This window comes from Amblyomma mixtum, chromosome 7, assembly GCF_055824585.1.
Source record: "Amblyomma mixtum isolate Tamu chromosome 7, ASM5582458v1, whole genome shotgun sequence".
In the NCBI taxonomy this organism is placed as follows: Eukaryota; Metazoa; Arthropoda; class Arachnida; order Ixodida; family Ixodidae; genus Amblyomma; species Amblyomma mixtum.
The window spans coordinates 75,456,623-75,462,375 of record NC_143018.1 but is presented as its reverse complement, the minus strand read 5'-3'; the positions used below and the strand labels follow the sequence as shown (position 1 = coordinate 75,462,375).

At 44.1% G+C, this 5,753-nt stretch overlaps 1 pseudogene; it reads left to right on the top strand.

Moving 5' to 3' along the window:
• Window positions 1–1,331: 1,331 nt before the first annotated feature.
• Window positions 1,332–2,203, top strand: LOC149336540 (uncharacterized; annotated as a pseudogene).
• The last annotated feature ends 3,550 nt before the right edge of the window (window positions 2,204–5,753 follow it).

Below are 5,753 nucleotides of genomic sequence, written 5' to 3'. Positions count from 1 at the left end.
TCGCGCCATTTATTTTTTATTCGCGCTGCGCATTGCTGCATTGTCTTGCTGATAAGTGATATTTTAGAACTGGACAATGCATCAGTGCTTCGATTTTTATACGAAGTGTACATGTTCGTTACCATACAGTCGTGAGAAAACGCGTATTCTACGCGCGCCTATGTTCGCCAAGAAGCAAAGTGGTTTTGTCACCCATGGGTTCTATGCTCGCCTAGCAATCTGAAAGTCCTTAGTTCCATCCCCTGCACCTAAGGAAGAAATGTAACAGGATAGATAACCGGGCGAGTTGGTGATACATAATGCAAAAAACAGCGCGAACAAACGGGGACTAGATGAAGAATACACAGGAACAAGCGCTTGTTCCTGTGTATTCATCGTCTAGTCCCCGTTTGTTCGCGCTGTTTTTTGCATTATGGAAGAAATGTTATTTTTCTGTGTATACCACGTTCACGTCATCTGGCAGTTTTGTGAGCACTGCCGCTGGTCACAAAATCAGCGATAAAACCAGCTGCCGACGAGCCATATAATGCTTTCGCATTGATAAACTGCAGATTGAAAAACTACAGAGCGTAAATTGATGTAAAAGATTCATGATTATTGCAGCTGAAAGGAGTGTCGGGAGGCAGAGCTCATTTCCAAATACTTGCTTACAGTGAGATTGAGAATGTTGGGTGGCGGACAATCTGTATGTTGCAATAAAATTTCCACATCAGTTCGCCACCACACTCGTGAATTTAGTTCATCCTATAATGTCTGTACTTGTCTCTAAGCTCCTCATTTGCACTTCAACATTTAAATAAAGGACAGATTTTTCAGTCCATGCCTCAACAATGTATTCAAGGAAAATATATTCACCACTGGACAATGGTTGGATATGGAGCACAGTGCTAAGCTTGCTTGAGTACACTATTCATGGCCAGCGCATCTATGTCTAGCTTATGCGGGGAGTCAGTAGAAAGTGTTCAAGTGATTCCCCGTTACACCGAAATGAATAAAAGCACGAAAATTGACAAGGCTACGATAGTCAGAAGGGCGAAGTTTCAGCGCAGCTCTTCACACGCCACCTCCCACAGCTGGAAGGTGGCGTCCTACGCTCCTAGCCACCCTCCGGGATCTCCCCGTGGCAGCCACCTTCCGGTTGTCCGTTCCTCCGTTCTCGCCGTGGGAGGTGGCGTTTCGCTCTTGTGTCCCACATATCTGGGTGGATACCACGCTGTATGGGAGGGTAAAGGAGGGAGCGAAGAAAGAATGAGGTGCCGAAGCGGAGGGCTCCGGAAAAAAAGGCTCGGTGAGGTGGGCTCGGTGACTGCACCTCAGCGCAGCCATCTAATCCGCTAATCTTTGCGATGCAGGTTAGTAAATCATATGCCTTATTTGCCAAAAGATCAAGCAATTATGTTCTGGTACAGTTCCCGAGCCCACAGTGCTGTGTCGCCATTGCCGCCGAGTGTGCCACTGTTGTTCATTCTTTGCTATTGTTATCAGGAGATATCGAAACTAACCCTGGTCCTAACGACAACAGTGCAGTACTCGCGGAACTCCAGAAACTAACCGCAGGCCAAACCCAACTAATAGCCGAAGTACAAGGACTGAAATCCCAGCTCACTACTACGGATAAAACCATAACCGATTTAAGCAATCGTATGGCCGACCTGGAAACACACTACCAAGCACTACTTCCCCTCCGAAACGACATTGAAAAGATGCAGGCTGACACAAGCAACATGGCGCGTATAATCCAGGAACTAGAAACCCGCATAGATGACGCTGAAAACAGATCACGCCGTAACAATCTCATCTTCTATGGTATCCCTGACACTACTGATAGCGAAACGTGGGCAGAATCTGAAAAACTAATAATTGATGTTTGCCGTAATAACCTTGAAATAACTGTGGAACCTCACGAAATAGAAAGAGCTCATCGCCTCGGTCGTCACTCACAAGATAAAAATCGTCCCATAATCGTGAAATTCACAAGTAGCAAAACTAAAGAATCCCTCCTATCAAATGGGCGAAATCTGAAAGGCACGGTTTATAGTGTTGGAGAGGACTTCTCGCATGCCGTTCGTCACGCGCGATAAAACTTGTTGCATTTGCTAAAGCCAGGTCAGCCAAATTTTCCTTGCGATTTAAAACCCTTCACATCGGCTCGAACCGTTATATTTTTGACACTTCATCTAACACCGTAAAGCAACTCGCGTAGCAATCGTCCTTTCACCCTACACCTATAAAACGCCAGCGCCCGACACCCTCAAATGTTCCCTCAAATGTTCTCTCGTTTTCCGTGATATTGACTAACATCCGCAGCTTCCTCCCAAAGCGTGAACTCATATCCAACGTAATTTCGTCATCCAGGAGCAATATACTCATACTAACTGAAACTTGGTTAAACAGTAACGTGTCCGACGCTGAAGTTTTAACTGACTTACCCGAATTCAACGTCTACCGAAACGATCGAAAAGACTCACGGGGGGGCGGTGTTCTTGTTGCAATTCACCGAGGTATATCATGCTCTATTGCACACGTCACATCTGATATGGAATCATTATGGCTAATTATTCGCACTCCCCCTGTAACAGTACTTCTTGGCGTTTGTTATAGGCCCCCGCAGTCAAATCCAAACTTCTGTCGACATCTGAATGATACTATAAATCATCTTGTTATTAAATACCCAAATGCGCGCATTCTCCTTTTCGGGGACTTCAATTATCCTGACATTGATTGGCAGAGTTTAGGCACTTCCTCATTAACATGCAATACAGAGGCCAAGAACTTCATTGATGTCTGTTTAAATTTTAACCTCACACAGTTAGTCTCGGAACCTACTCGCGTCACGCATGCAACCGCAAATACCCTTGACCTAATACTAACTAATAGCCCTGAGTACCTATCATCCATTAGTTATCTTCCTGAAATCAGCGACCATAAAATCTTACATGCTCTATTTTCATTTACCCCAGCTCAGAAGCACCCATCCAGAAAAACAATAAATCTTTACGATAAAGGGAATTACGATGCAATAACTGAAGACCTTAACATGTTTTTTTCAGAGTACCAATCCACATTCGACACTCACTCTGTTCACGAAAATTGGTTGATATTCAAAAATAAGTTAAATATGCTCTCTAATATGTTTATCCCCAGGGTATCTTTCCAAAATAACCGCAATAAGCCGTGGTTTACTAAGCATCTAAAACGTCTAGAAAACAAGAAGAAACGCCTGTTTCGTACAGCCAAACACACTGATAATCAAGCCACTTGGGAAAAATACCTTGCATCTGAGAAATCATACTTACTTGCAGTTCGTAGCGCCAGGCGCTCATTTTATCACACTGACTTACCGAAGCTACTAATCAGCAATCCTAGACAATTCTGGCAGGTTTTAAATCCTAAGCACACTCATGATATTACACTCACTAACGACTTGCACGAAGCGGTTACTGACCATGAATGCGCAGAAATATTTAATAACGCATTTGCATCTGTTTTCACGAGTGAATTTGATATGCCTTCACAGTTACCATCGCTCAACACAGAAGCCATCATGCCAGCTATCACATTCTTCGCAGATGGTATCGCTTCCATAATTGATAACATGAAACTCTCATCATCAGCTGGTATGGACATGATTAATACAAAACTGCTTAAAAATGTGAAATCAACATGTGCAGCCTACTTATCTTTGATTTTTTCGCAATCGCTCTCTTCAGGGATCATTCCAGATGACTGGAAAACGGGGAAGGTCCTTCCAGTACACAAATCAGGTAACAGAGACTCCCCCATGAATTATCGCCCCATTTCATTAACTAGCGTACCCTGCAAAATCATGGAACATGTCATCTACTCTCAAATTATAAATTTCTTAGACTCAAATGATTTCTTCCATTCTTCACAACATGGGTTTCGTAAGGGCCTCTCTTGTGAAACCCAATTAGCGTTGTTCCTTCACGACTTGCACACTAATCTTGACCGTAACAAACAGACTGATGCCATATTTCTAGATTTTGCGAAAGCTTTTGATAAAATTCCCCACCGTCGTTTATTAGTGAAACTTGCACAGCTGAACTTACATCCTAACATACTACAGTGGATTGAGCAGTTTCTCACTAATCGTTCTCAATCAGTGTTTGCTAACGGCCACCTGTCTAACAGCCTCCCGGTTACATCAGGCGTTCCGCAAGGATCTGTACTCGGTCCATTACTCTTTTTAATATATATTAATGATTTACCTGACCACGTTTCCTGCAGTATTCGAATGTTTGCTGACGACTGTGTTATTTACCGCACTATTAATAACTCTAGTGATCAACTTAGTCTTCAAACCGATCTTAACAGCGTACTTAATTGGTGTAACAACTGGCTCATGTCCCTAAATCCTAATAAATGCAAACTCTTATCCTTCTCTCGTCGCCATAGCCCGCATCGCTTCCAATATTCCATTTCTAACACCTCGATTAATTCAGTATCATCTTATAAGTATCTAGGAGTCACCTTGTCTTGTGATTAATCTTGGCGCACCCATATTGGCAACATCATTTCAGCATCGAATAAAACACTTGGTTTTCTCAAGCGCCATCTCCGCCTTGCCCCTCAACACGTAAAATTACTCGCATATAAATCGCTCTTCAGACCAAAATTAGAATACGTCTCTGCCATATGGAGGCCGCACCAAACTTATTTAATTAATGCATTACAAGCTGTCCAAAACCGTGCCACTCGATTCATCCACTCTGCATACTCATATGGCGTCAGCATTTCTTCATTGAAAGCATTATCAGGACTACCGCCCCTTTCGTTCCGTCGTCGCATTTCAAGTCTCACCCTTTATCACAAATTATTTCATTCTTCCCTCAATCGGTCACCGTATATCACAATCACAGCTGCCGCACGCATATCTCACCGCACCAGTCATCCCCTACAAGTTGCCCGGCCGCCATCGCATACTGCTACCTTTTCCGCTTCATTTTTCTTTCGAGCAGCAACGGACTGGAACGGCCTACCCCCTGACATCGTCAACATCGCTTCATCCTCTACTTTTCAAGAACATGTAACCGATCACCTTCAGTGCTGAATAATATTCGCTGTTTTGTTTGCTCATTTCATTAAAATCCCACCCCTTATGTAATACCTCCGATACAAGGGGGCCTTTAAGGTAAATAAACTGAACTGAACTGAAAAGTCACACGGCACTGCGGAAACCGCATTGGAGTAATGCGAAAGCATTAAAGCCTCCTCGCCGGCTCTAATTACTTCTCTTTGCCTCTAGTTGCTCCTCTTTGCCTCAGGGTTGTGACGGCGCGTCTGTCAAAGGAAGCACATAATTAATCTTAAACACAGTTAAGGCGCCTAACTGCATAATTAATTGACCCGCCGTGGTGGCTGAGTCGTTACCGCGATCGGCTGCTGACCCGAAAGACGCAGGTTCGATCCCGGCCGCTGCGTCCGAATTTCGATGGAGGCGAAAATCTAGAGGCCCGTGTATTTTGCGATGTCAGTGCACGGTAAATAATCCCAGGTTGTCGATATTTCTGGAGGGAACTGCAGTCCTGTGCCGACTCGGCACCTTCTTTAGGGTTGATTGGCTAGGAGCGGAAGACACACATTTGATGCAAAAGAATTCCGAGTCCCTTTACAAGAAAAGCTTGTGGTGTGTGCGTGTGTGTGTGTCGCGGTGGCGCAAAGATTATGGCGTAGGCTGGCAGATAAAGGGCCGCCTTGTCTGCAGTTCTAACTAGGATATTAATATTAGGTGC